At 45.1% G+C, this 11,720-nt stretch overlaps 1 long non-coding RNA gene across 1 annotated transcript; it reads left to right on the top strand.

The window, feature by feature from the left end:
* The first annotated feature begins 617 nt into the window (after positions 1-617).
* LOC119086798 lies at positions 618-11,217 on the top strand. Its single transcript, XR_005090154.1, has 4 exons — positions 618-925; positions 1,149-1,382; positions 8,874-9,000; positions 9,592-11,217. It is a non-coding gene; the product is annotated as an uncharacterized LOC119086798 (long non-coding RNA).
* Positions 11,218-11,720: the final 503 nt, after the last annotated feature.

Genomic DNA, 11,720 nt, shown 5'->3' with positions numbered 1-11,720 from the left:
ACTACACAGAGAAACCCTGTCTCAAAAAAAAAAAAAAAAAAAAAAAAAAGCTGGGCAGTGGTGGCACACGCCTTTAATCCTAGCACTCGGGAGGCAGAGGCAGGCGGATCTCTGTGAGTTCAAGGCCAGCCTGGGCTACCAAGTACCAGGAAAAGACGCAAAACTACACAGAGAAACCCTGTCTTGAAAAACCAAAAAAAAAACAAAAAAACAAAAACCAAAAAAACCACTCCTATGCCATCCATTTACTCACTGAGAAATCTGGAGGGCCTTCAGAGGAGGCATTTCCACATATTGTGTCATGGGTATTCCTTTTCCTCCATCCTTATTTAACTATGGGTTGGTAGCTACATAGGGTAATAAATGATGATATGCATGTCTTATAGGTCTAGTTATGAGGTTAATAAATGAAGGCCATCGCTGTTATTCTTCAACATAGAAACAAGGGCCTTTTCAGCTGAGCAGGATTCTGTGCTGGCAGAGGAGACACTGTGTTTGACTCAGTGCTTCCCTCAGAAGAATCTGGAAGCATTAAAGCCGTATTCAGCTATATACAGGGAAGCTCTGGGGTCACCATAAATGCCAGGCGTCCTTAAAAGAAACAGTCATGAGGGAAGATAAAGGAAAGACCCTATCAGAAATGCTTCCCGTTGCCTGTGTGAGGTAGGCACTGTCAGGACACAAGAGGAACTCTGGGAATGCAGACACACTTGCCAACAACTTCTGCAGTCAGTCGATCCAGCCAGAACACTTTGCTTCATTTTCTGGCCACAAACTTTTTCAGTACAGACATCCCACGCTTAATTGAGACTTGCCTGGAGCCCAGAACCTCTTTCCCTGAACAGTGTAGAGAAGAAACGGAGAGAAGAGGCCGAGGAAGGGGCATCAGGAAAAAGAAAAGAACACCCGTGCCAAGAACTTCCTGGTAAGATAAGACTTAATTCCTGCCACGAAGTGAGATTGCAATCAGGACAGTAAATTGTGGGGCTGCGCCTACAAGGGACGGGGAAATTCTGAGAGGACAGATGGTCAGGGACAGAGACGTCAAGGACCATAAATCGTAATAATGTGCAAATCCTGAGTGAGAGCTTAGTTTATCGAATTCTTTCAGGGACTCCAAAACTAGATACCATCTCTGTTTTCCTCAGGAAACTGCTGCACAGTGGGATTGAAACCACATGCAAGCTCACGCTGCTGGCCCCGAGTGGAGCTTCCTCCCAGATGTGACCATCTCTTGTCCCCATGCTCAGTCCACCCTCTCTTGGGCTTGGAATGAGAACTGAAGAATTCTTATGAGTTGGGTGCACGGCCGTAATAAAGTTGAGGTATCCCAGACTGCAGCTGGAGAAGAGAAGGTATCGTTTGACTATTGGCTTAACAGGGTAAGTAAGTCCTCTTGTCCTGCGATCCAGGGGTGCTGGAGAGAAACCTGGAGGTAAAGCGGAAGAGTGCTATCCCTCCCTCACAGGGACCCTACTGACATCCAGTGCCACAGGATCATACCCAGGCAGCTTTGTGGAGACAACCCAACCCAGTACTGGAAAGTTCCAGAAGCCTCTTCATGCTTTTCGTGAGCAGATGGTACCACTTGGGCCATATTTCAGAACTTACAGATTTTGGTCCAGCATGTTTTATTTTATTTTTCACTTTCAATGTATAATTCACACAAGCCGTGACAGCCTGTCTTGTTGAAACATTTTCTTTTTAAACTCTGCCCTCCCTGTTTGGTGTCTTTTTACCCGACTGAGCGACTGGCCAGTGTAAACAAGTAAATAGTACCTTTCAAAATAGCAACTCAGACCTGGTTTTTACAAAGGTAATTCAAACCATAGGGTGTGTGTGTGTGCTATTTTCAAAGTCTGTCTTGAATATGTTTCTCCTTGGTTCTGGTGTGACCCAATAAGATAATCCGAAATGAAAGGAGATGTAGCACCAGCTGACTGTGCTGCCCAGCATTGATGCCATCATCTCATCTTATCACTAAGATTTAGGTTGGAAGGACCAATCATACTCCTTGTCTGTCGCACATTACTGACACCACCCCCTATATAATCTCTTCCTGTGTGTGTGTGTGTGTGTGTGTGTGTGTGTGAGAGAGAGAGAGAGAGAGAGAGAGAGAGAGAGAGAGAGAGAGAGAGAGAGAGAGAGAGAGAGAGAGACCCTCACTGAACCTGGAGCCCATGGATTCAGCTATGTTAGCCGGCCCATGAGCTCCAGGGATCTGCCTGTCTCTGCCTCCCCAGCTCTGAGATTACAAACATGTGCTGCTATGCCCAGCTTTTTACATGGGTGCTGGGGATTTGAACTCAGATCCCCATGCTTGCATGACAAGCACTTTATCAACTGAGCCATCTCCCCAAGCTCTAGAACCCCTTGCCTCCTGTACACACACACGTGCATCTCTTCTCCCACCACACCTTACCCGTGTCTGTGAGTCTGAAGTATGCCAACCACAACTTCATTCATAAACCTGTGTAACAATGAACGACATAAAGCATCAGTTCACATTTTAGATAGATGTTAATATGCTATCATTTCATTCTGCTTTTTACTTTGTATGATCTGTATCACGTTTAGGAGCTGTCCTTGCTGGTGCATATGGACCAGTTCTGTCTTTTTGATTCCCATCCATATTTCAGAGTAGACATACACACACACACACGGATCATCATGCATTCCCTGTGGGTGTTTAGGTTGGTTTGAGATCACATTAATAGTGAGTTACTTCTGAAAGTTTGTTTATGAAAGATGTTCTAAGATATTGGCTCACGGATGTGATTTCCTTAGTAATGCACCAAATATACTTAATTTCACTTAATACCACCAAGTTGCTCCTCAAAGCTTATATTATTAGCAACAGTTCATGAAGTTTTCTGTTTCTCCATGTTTTTCACCAGGATTTGGTAAACTGTACTGATTTTCACAAAGCTGACACAATCTTGTGTCATGTGAGAGGAAGAGATCTTGGTGGAGAGAAACACCAACAGATTGGCCTGTGGGCATCTGTGTGGCGTTTTCTCAATTGTTGATTGACGCAAGAGGACCCAGGCCTCTGAAGGCAGTGCTACCCCTGTGGTCCTGGGAGGTATAAGGAAGGTGGCTGAATGTGAGCCTGGGAGGAAGCCCATAAGCAGCATTCCTCCATGGTCTTTGCTTCAGTTCTGACCTCCAGGCTCCTGCCCTGACTTCCCTCAGTGATGGAGCGTGACCTGCAACCCTTTCATCCCCAGGTTGGTTTCGGTCCATGTTTTATCCCAGCAACAGACAACATACAATGTAGGACAATAACATACTACTTTTGCTAATAGTAAGAGGAAAGTGTGGTCTCACTTTAATTGCATTTTACTCATTTTTTTTTAAAAAAATTATGTTTATACTTACTTTGCATATATTTGTTTATATGTGCATGTATATTTGTGTGGGCATGAGTGTACCACACCTTGTATATGGAGGTCAGAGGACACTATTCACTATTTCTTCTCTCCTTCCCCCATCTGAATCCTGGAGATTGAACTCAGGCCTTCAGACTTGGCAACAAGCAGTCTTTTTTTTTTTTAAGATCTATTTATTTATTATGTATACAGTGTTCTACCTGAGTGCCAGATCTCATTACAGATGGTTATGAGCCACCATGTGGTTGCTGGGAATTGAACTCAGGACCTCTTGGAAGAGCAGCCAGTGCTCCTAACCACTGAGCCATCTCTCCAGCCCCCTGCAACAAGCAGTCTTAACCACAGAGCCATCTCACTGGCCCTTAATTTTATTTTTAAAAAAATGCTTAATGATGTTAAACCACTCTTCATGAATTGACTTACTTATTTTGGGGTCTTTTTTGTGTGACTGTATGTGAAGGCTTGTTTTCAAGTGTGCGGACACACGTGTGTGTGGCTGCATGTGTATGCATGTGTGCACATACATGCAGAGGCCTGAGGTTGACATCAGGAGTCTCTCTCTGTGACTCCCCACCTTATTCACTGATTCAGGCTCTCTAGATTGAACCCGGAACTTACCAACATGGCTAATCTCACAAGCCAGTTGGTTCTGGAGATGCCCTGCCTCCACCTTCCAACACTAGAATTATAGGCAGGCTGCCATAGCCACCTGGCATTTCCCTGGGTACCAGGGTTCCAAACTCCAGTCCCCTTGGCTGCTCAGCAAGCTCTTTAACTGCTGAGGCATCTCCTCAGCATGGCATTTGAAAGGACTTAGTAACATTAAACATGTACTTATGAATTTGTTACTGTGATCGCCTATTTAGGCCTATTGTCCATTTTACTATTGGGTTTCCCTGTTTTCTTGTGTGCTTACAGAATTGGGATCCATTAACAAAGACAATATCTTAATATTCATGTATTTGTAAAGGTCTCACTTTAGTCTGCTGACTCGTGTGCACTGGCTAACTTCTTGTCTCCTTGCTGACCAAATGCTCTTCTGGAAAGGAGTCCATCTCCTTCTTCATGGTTTTAGACTTTTTGTCTCTAAGATTCACAACTAATTCCACTTCCAGAATGGCAGCATCAGGAACTCTTGAGAACCTACTCCAGGGAAACAGATGATTCCTAAAAACTGCATAACAATGATCATTTAGAGTCTGTAGAGATTGTTCTCAGGACATACAGTAAGTGAAGAAACATTTGTTCAAGAAACTTCCTAAGTCTCAGAAAAAGCAGCCAGAGCCACCATCATGCCTCTTCTTTGTCCACATCTCAGCGATGGAGCTTCAGCCGCAGTATGAGGCTGAGAAAGCAAGCTTCCTCCCCTCTCAGCCTCCAGCCAAGCAACAGGCTGGCCTGCCACCTAGGGAAGCCCACTCATGTTTATCTCCCCTCTGTCCCCATGTTGCTGAGGCTAAATTCTTAGCAGGTATAGCTAAAAGGTACAGGGCATCTTTATTCATCCATCTCCCATTTTTAGGGGCTAAGATTTGACCCTGATGTGGCACACTTCAAATAATAATTATTATTAAATGACTGTGAATCCAGATTACTCATGGGACTGAGATTCCATGCCAGGAAAAACGAGCTGAGAAGGTCAGAGGTTCTCATCTCCATCCAGCTTGTTAAGTGAGTGTTGTCCCACTCTGCCCTTAAAGCTCAGATACACTATGAAGATGGACAGGCATCTCTAATGTGTGGAGGCTGCAGCGCTCTTCCCAAAGGAACTGGTCTCATTTGAAAGTGAGTTTAGGGGGAGTTCAAGTCTAAGGTCACTTTGAAAAACAATAAGACTTTGGTGGAGAGCATGGAGAAAGAGGCTGGATGATGCATTGTAGGGAGAGGTTAATCCAGTTGCAATCTGGTTTACCAAAAGCACCAGGGAAAGAGACAGCTATGGAGAGCCCTCCAGAGAACAAAACAAACTCCAAAGATTTGACTCTAAAACTACCTTTGTGAAGAGCCTGGATTTTTGTTGTCGTTGTTTATTCTTTATGTCTTTCTCATCATGCATCTAGACTCCATTCGTCTCCCCATCCCTTTGCATCTGCCCTCTGCCCTTACAATCCCCCCTCCCCAAAGTAAAATAAAATAAAATTTAAGAGAAGAGAAATGGAAAAAGAAAAAAAAAAGAACAGTCTTGTCTTAGAAGTTGTACTGTGACACTGTGAGTCACACAGTAAACCCTTTAGTCCACATATCTTTATTTGCAAGTGTTCATTGCAGAGAGTCATTGGTCTGGTTTGAGGCCTCTGGCTTCTGCTACACTATCAATGCTGGGCTCCCACTGGGACTCCTCTTGGATATCCTGTTGCTGTCCTGTGTCATGGAGATCCTGCAGCTTTGGTTCTGCAGGACTGGCCCCTTCACGTGCTCTAGAATATCACAGATGGGGTGGATGTTGGGGTGGGCCGACTCATAGGCCTGGTTCTGGGCCTGGGTAGTTGTAGGGCTGGTCAGTCTGCCAGCTCTCCTCCGTCCTCACCACCAGGGTGAGCTCTCCAGTGTTGCCCCAGCGAGTTCGCCCTATGTAGCAAGGAACAAGGGGCGGGCCCAGTTCTCCTGCTCTCATGCATTCAGGGTCAGCCCACCCACACCTACACCACCAGCAGCTCTATTGTGGTGCCCAGTCAAGGTGCAGGGCCTACTCTTCCGAGTGCTGCAGCTGGTGAGGGGCAGGGACCGCTCTCTCACTCTTATGGCCTCAAGGGCAGATCTCCCAACTGCCACAGGCAGTGAATGTGGTGGTGGGAGGAGAATTTCTCCTTTGCGCACACCACCATATGGCAGGTGAGGGGTGGAGTCAGATCTCTGATTCTCATGTCCTCAAGGCTGGCTCACCTGCTCCCCCACCCCCTTTACCCCCAACCCTCTACTTTACCACCAACAGGGTCAGCTCTGCTATGCTGTGCAGGCGAGGTGCAGGGCCTGCTCTCCCAAGTGCTGCAGCTGGTGAGGGGCAGGAACCGCTCTCAGGACCTCAGGGCCAGAAGAGCCTGGATTTACTTGGATCAGACCACAGAGCAGGGATCTGAACCCATGGAAGTAACAGCTAAGTAGTGGAGAATTAGACGTTGGCACCAGCAGAGCAGATGGCTTCACAGAAAAATGAACAAAGTCAGTCCTGATAAAGTCTCCATCACTCCAGTGTGACAATGTCATTTACAATGGGTTTTTAAATTTTTAAAAATATCTATTTAGTTAATTTTTTAAATATTTATTTAGTTTTATTTTATGTGTATGGGTGCATGCACATCTGTGTACCATGTTTGTGCAATGCCAATGGAGGCAAAAAAAAGGACTTTGGATCCTCTGGAACTGGAGTTTTCAGATGGTTGTTACCTGCATGTGCTGAGAACTAAACCCAAGTCCTCTTATGAGCAGCAAGTGTCCTAAAACACGGAGACATCTCTCCAGTCCATACCCAAAAATATATGGGAAAAGATTTAACCATGCAAGTCCAAGTGCACTGAAATTGCCACGAGTAGCAGAAGGATATTAAGGAAGAGCTACAGAACTAGGCGTGGATTGGAAGACTTCATACTTTTAAATGCCAGTCTCACTTACAGAGTCAAGGAAGGCTTTGTCAGTATTTCAACTATATACTTTATAGAACATAGGTCAGCTGATTCTCAGATTTGTGTGGAAAGGCAAGAGACCTGAGTATAAAGCAATCTGGGAAAATGGGCTGTTAAGGAAGTAATACTGAGGCTGGAGAGATGCTCATGTTAAGGAGGTAATGCTGGGCTGGAGAGATGCTCATGTTAAGGAGGTAAGGCTGGGCTGGAGAGATGCTCTTGTTAAGGAGGTAATGCTGGGCTGGAGTGATGCTCGTGTTAAGGAGATAAGGCTGGGCTGGAGAGACGCCCAGCAGTTAAGAGCACTGGCTCCTCTTCCAGAGTACCCGGGTTCAGTTCCCAGCACTCATGTCAGGCAGCTCACAACCACATAAAAGACCAGCTCCAAGGAGTAGAGTGCCCTCTTCTGGCCTCCAAGGGAACCTGCACACATGGAGCATACACAGACACATACACATAGAGAGAAAAATAAAAAATAAATCTTTTAAAAAGAAAGTAAGGCCGTGTGTGGTGGCACATGCCTATAATCTCAGCCTGGGAAGTGGGGGCAAGAGCACAGATGTCCAAGATTATCCTTCATTACCTAGCAAGTTCAAGGCCAGCCTAGGCCATGGGAGACTTTGTCTCAAAAGGAAAAAAAAAAGGAACCCACACACTGAGAAAAACTTTTCCAAATCATTTTCCTGTTAAGACTATATTATTTGTGAAAGAAAAAAATACAACAATAAAAGCAAGCAGTCCAATTTAAGAATAGGCAACAGATTTGAATACATATTTTCCAAAAGAAGATAAGCAAATGTCCAACAGAAGTTACATATTCCATCTTAAATTATCCATTAATTCCATTTTGGAATTAATTAATTAAATGAAATTAATTTTAATTAACTAATTAACTTACGTGTATATGGAGAACAGGGGTTCACATCTAGGTGTGTCTTCCTCAACGGTTTTTCCACCTTCTGAAATTGATTTGAACATTTTACTTAATACGATGTACTCACAACATTAATATTTCAACATATAATCCACATGGCGAACTGTGGATTGTCTGTTTTGTTAGCACTACATTTTCACAGTCTATATGTGTTTTACTTACAATGCACAAAGTGAAATTTCAAGTTCTCCATACCCAAACGGGTTGGTGAGACGGCTCTGTGGGGAAAGGCGCCTTCCGTTAGGACTGAGAGCCTGAGTTGATCCCAGGGCACACATGGTGGAAGGATGGAGCAGACGCCCAAGGGCTGCCCTCTGACCTCCACACGCACGCACCCACACACATGCACACCCACATGTGTACACACTCACACGTGTACACATGCACACAGGCTGGAGAACTCAATACCCATATGTGACTAATAACACTGATACCCACAGTACGCTTCCCAGGGTGTTCTTCTGGGTTGACAGCCTGCTCCCATTTAGTGCCAAGCCCCCTAAAGACAGAGACCGGATAGAATCTTTGTGGTTGATGTGTCCCAAACATCAGCATTCTAGGATTCCAGTCTGTCAGGCTCTTGAGCATGCGTGATTGGAAGGTAAGTATGCTGACCTTATTTTCTACTTTGAGATGTTTGCCTTGTGACGTCTACCTGCCCAGGGTGCTCAGGGAAATGCCTTGAGTGTCCTTCTCAGGAGGGAATGTCACTGGGATCTTCTGTAGCATTCATCATTGCTACTCTTAATCATTTTTTTTTCCAGAAGCATTTGTGATGTCAGAGAGATGGCTTATCAGTTAAGGGCACACACTGTAAATATTTTTAAATGTATTTTCATTTTTTCTGAAAGGAGAGTACACTCCTGAGGAAAGGCTGGCTCGTTTCATTTGCCAGTTTCCCTGGTTTCAATTTCCCCATTATTGCAGATTTGAAGGCACCAGCATGATATCTGTTCTTCAATGAGGAAGGGACCCGCCCAGCTGAGTGCGGCTCAGCACATGACTGAACGTCAGAAGATGTGCCAGAGCAGACGGTATTTGATCGGTAGTCTAGGTAACTGATGTTTCAACACCACTATCCTAATTAAGCATGCTGATAAGGGGTTGGAGTAGGTACCGCCACCATTTTACAGCTGTGGAGAACAAGACTGAGGACAGAGAGTGTAACTGAAGTTACCTGCTAACACATGGAATTATACCTTGGCAAGATTAATGGCCAACTCTTTCTTTTTCTCCTTCACTTTTCAACCCTCTCCTTGTGTGTTGGGTTACCCATACATAGTCTTAGGAAGAGTCTTATTTTTTTTTTTAAACTGGAGTGGTGTTCTGTGCTAGCCCCCTCCACAAGCTGCCCCAAAGAAGTAACCATACAATGTATGGCTCCTCACACAAGGTTCCTACACCTCCACTTCCTGCTCCTGAGAGCTGTGTGCATTCTTCTGACTTCAGAGACCAGAAGCCTGCTGGGTAGTGGGATGAGAAACTATCCATGGGACTTGGAGTGTTTGCTGTGTTTCTGAGGCATTCCTCTGCCGACTGGGCTCATGGTGCATGAGATGTGAGAAAAGACAATAAAACAGTGTGCCTAGGGCTGGGGGAGCCTCGGCACAGCACAATTTACATGTCACTTTCCTTTCCTTCCCAGTGGTGTCTGCTGGAGCCGAGGGCAAGTCCATCCGGAGGATGCTTCCGGAGAAAAGGAAATAAAGCAACATCAGTGTGCAAGGAAGGCAATTTTTTTTTTGAAGCAGAGTTCAGTCTTTAAAACCCACAATTAGCCTGCTTTCTTTCAGCCTAGAAAGTCATATTTAGCTGCTCTCTGCCACCTGCACACACAGTACCTGTCATTAAGCTTCCCTTCTCTCTACTGTAGAGTCAGAAACAGCCACTCCTGCCAATTACCCAGTGGTACAAGGAGGCATGTGATTTACATGCATGTCTCTTCCTTTTCCCGAAGTTTCTGTCATCATCCCTATTTTAATCTTGGAAACGGGGCTGAAGCGTTTAAGTCATTAGACCCGCAGCTGCTGTGCAGCACAGCACAGATGTGAACCCGAGTTGGCCTCGCTTCCACCCACAAGTGTCTCTGCTCCACTCTCCAGGAAAGGAGCAGGAGCAGTGAGTCCCTCTCACACGGCAGCCCCTCTTGGGCTCTTTCTCAGTCTTCCATTTCCACTGTTCCTTGTTTGCCTAGTCAGCTGATGCAATCTCAGTGTGCACACGTGACAAGAGGCACCTGGCATGTGGGAAGACAGATAATTAAGATCCTTTCCACCCCCCCTGTTCTCTTTAGTCAGACAAACAGCATCTAATGAAGCTCACTGACATCTGTTATGGTCCTGTGGGAAGGTACGGTGCTCACACACCCATTTCACAGATCAGCTGGGCACGCAGAGGATGGAAGAACAGAACTACTGAAAACAAATAGGAAGAAAAACCCCAATACTCTGTTCCACTGGTCTGTAAACGCTTGCTCATCTAGATCACCCCTGAGATAAAGCTAACTATTCTACTAATTTATGGGGAAAGGACCACTTCAGTATTTTCCAGAAAGACAAATTATCTGAAATTACCATATTTCTCAAGACACTTTTGATGTTCTCTTACAAAACAAATAATGCATACTTTAAAAAAGTTTCACTTATGTTTATTTAGCATGTATGTGCATGCGTATGCATGTCTGCAGGCTTGTGTGGGAGACAGCTTTCCCCTCCCACCATGTGGATTCCAGGGGTTGAACCCAGGTCCTCAGACTTGGCAGCAAACACCTCAAACTGCTGCGCCATCTTGCCTGCCCGATAATAATGAATTCTTCATCCTGAAGGGGGCTTTGATATGTAACCTTTGCAAAGAAATACAGTAGCACTGAAGACCTTTAAAAGGCAGCTGAAAATCTCCTTTACAATTAGAATACACACACACACACACACACACACACACACACACACACACACACACACACACACAGTACCCAGAGATCTGCAGGGATAGATACACAGTGGCATTTGGAAAATAGAACAATAATACAGCTATAGCACAGGAATGCTGTCAAGTCAGCATGGGCTGTTCTCTGGCTTCTATGTCAAGGGAAGACCCCCACTTCTTGCTTGAGAGGGTCAAAAACACATATTTTCACTTGTCTGTAGTGAGGCTGAATCATTTGGAGTTCAGTCTCCTCAATAAGATGAGGTAGGGGCCTGAGTGACGACTCGGTGGTTAAGAGCTGTTCTTCCAGAGAATCCCTGTTCAGTTCCCAGCACCCATATGGTGACACAAAACCTTCCCTAACTCCAGTTCCAGGAGATCTGATGCCCTCTGCTGGCCTCCTCAGGCATCTGCATGTGAGTTGTGCACAGACACATGCAGGCAAAACACCCATACACATTTAAAAAAATATACACATGAGATGATGCATGCGTCATGGATTGACGGGTTCTACAGATTTTTATTGAGCCTCAGCAGGATACCCATATGCCCTATGCTAAGCCAAGGACTCAGCAGATGGACAGACGGACAGGCCTCCCCTTTGTGAATAGTTTGGTTCAAGTACAAAGAGAGGTATTATTCAAGTATAAGAGTATTGAGTCTGCTACAAATAACCATACCCAAGGTGTCTGGGGGAGAGGTGGGTGTCATCATTTTAGAGATAGAAAAACAAGACTCCAGAAAAATCTAGACTCACAAATCTGGAAAAGGGTGACTGACCTAGACTTGACTTGGATTTCAGATTCCTGCACGTAGTGTTGTATCCAAATGCAGGGACATTCCGTTCAG

This window comes from Peromyscus leucopus, chromosome 16_21 (assembly GCF_004664715.2).
Source record: "Peromyscus leucopus breed LL Stock chromosome 16_21, UCI_PerLeu_2.1, whole genome shotgun sequence".
Classification (NCBI taxonomy): domain Eukaryota; kingdom Metazoa; phylum Chordata; class Mammalia; order Rodentia; family Cricetidae; genus Peromyscus; species Peromyscus leucopus.
This window is presented reverse-complemented; position numbering and strand designations above follow the sequence as displayed.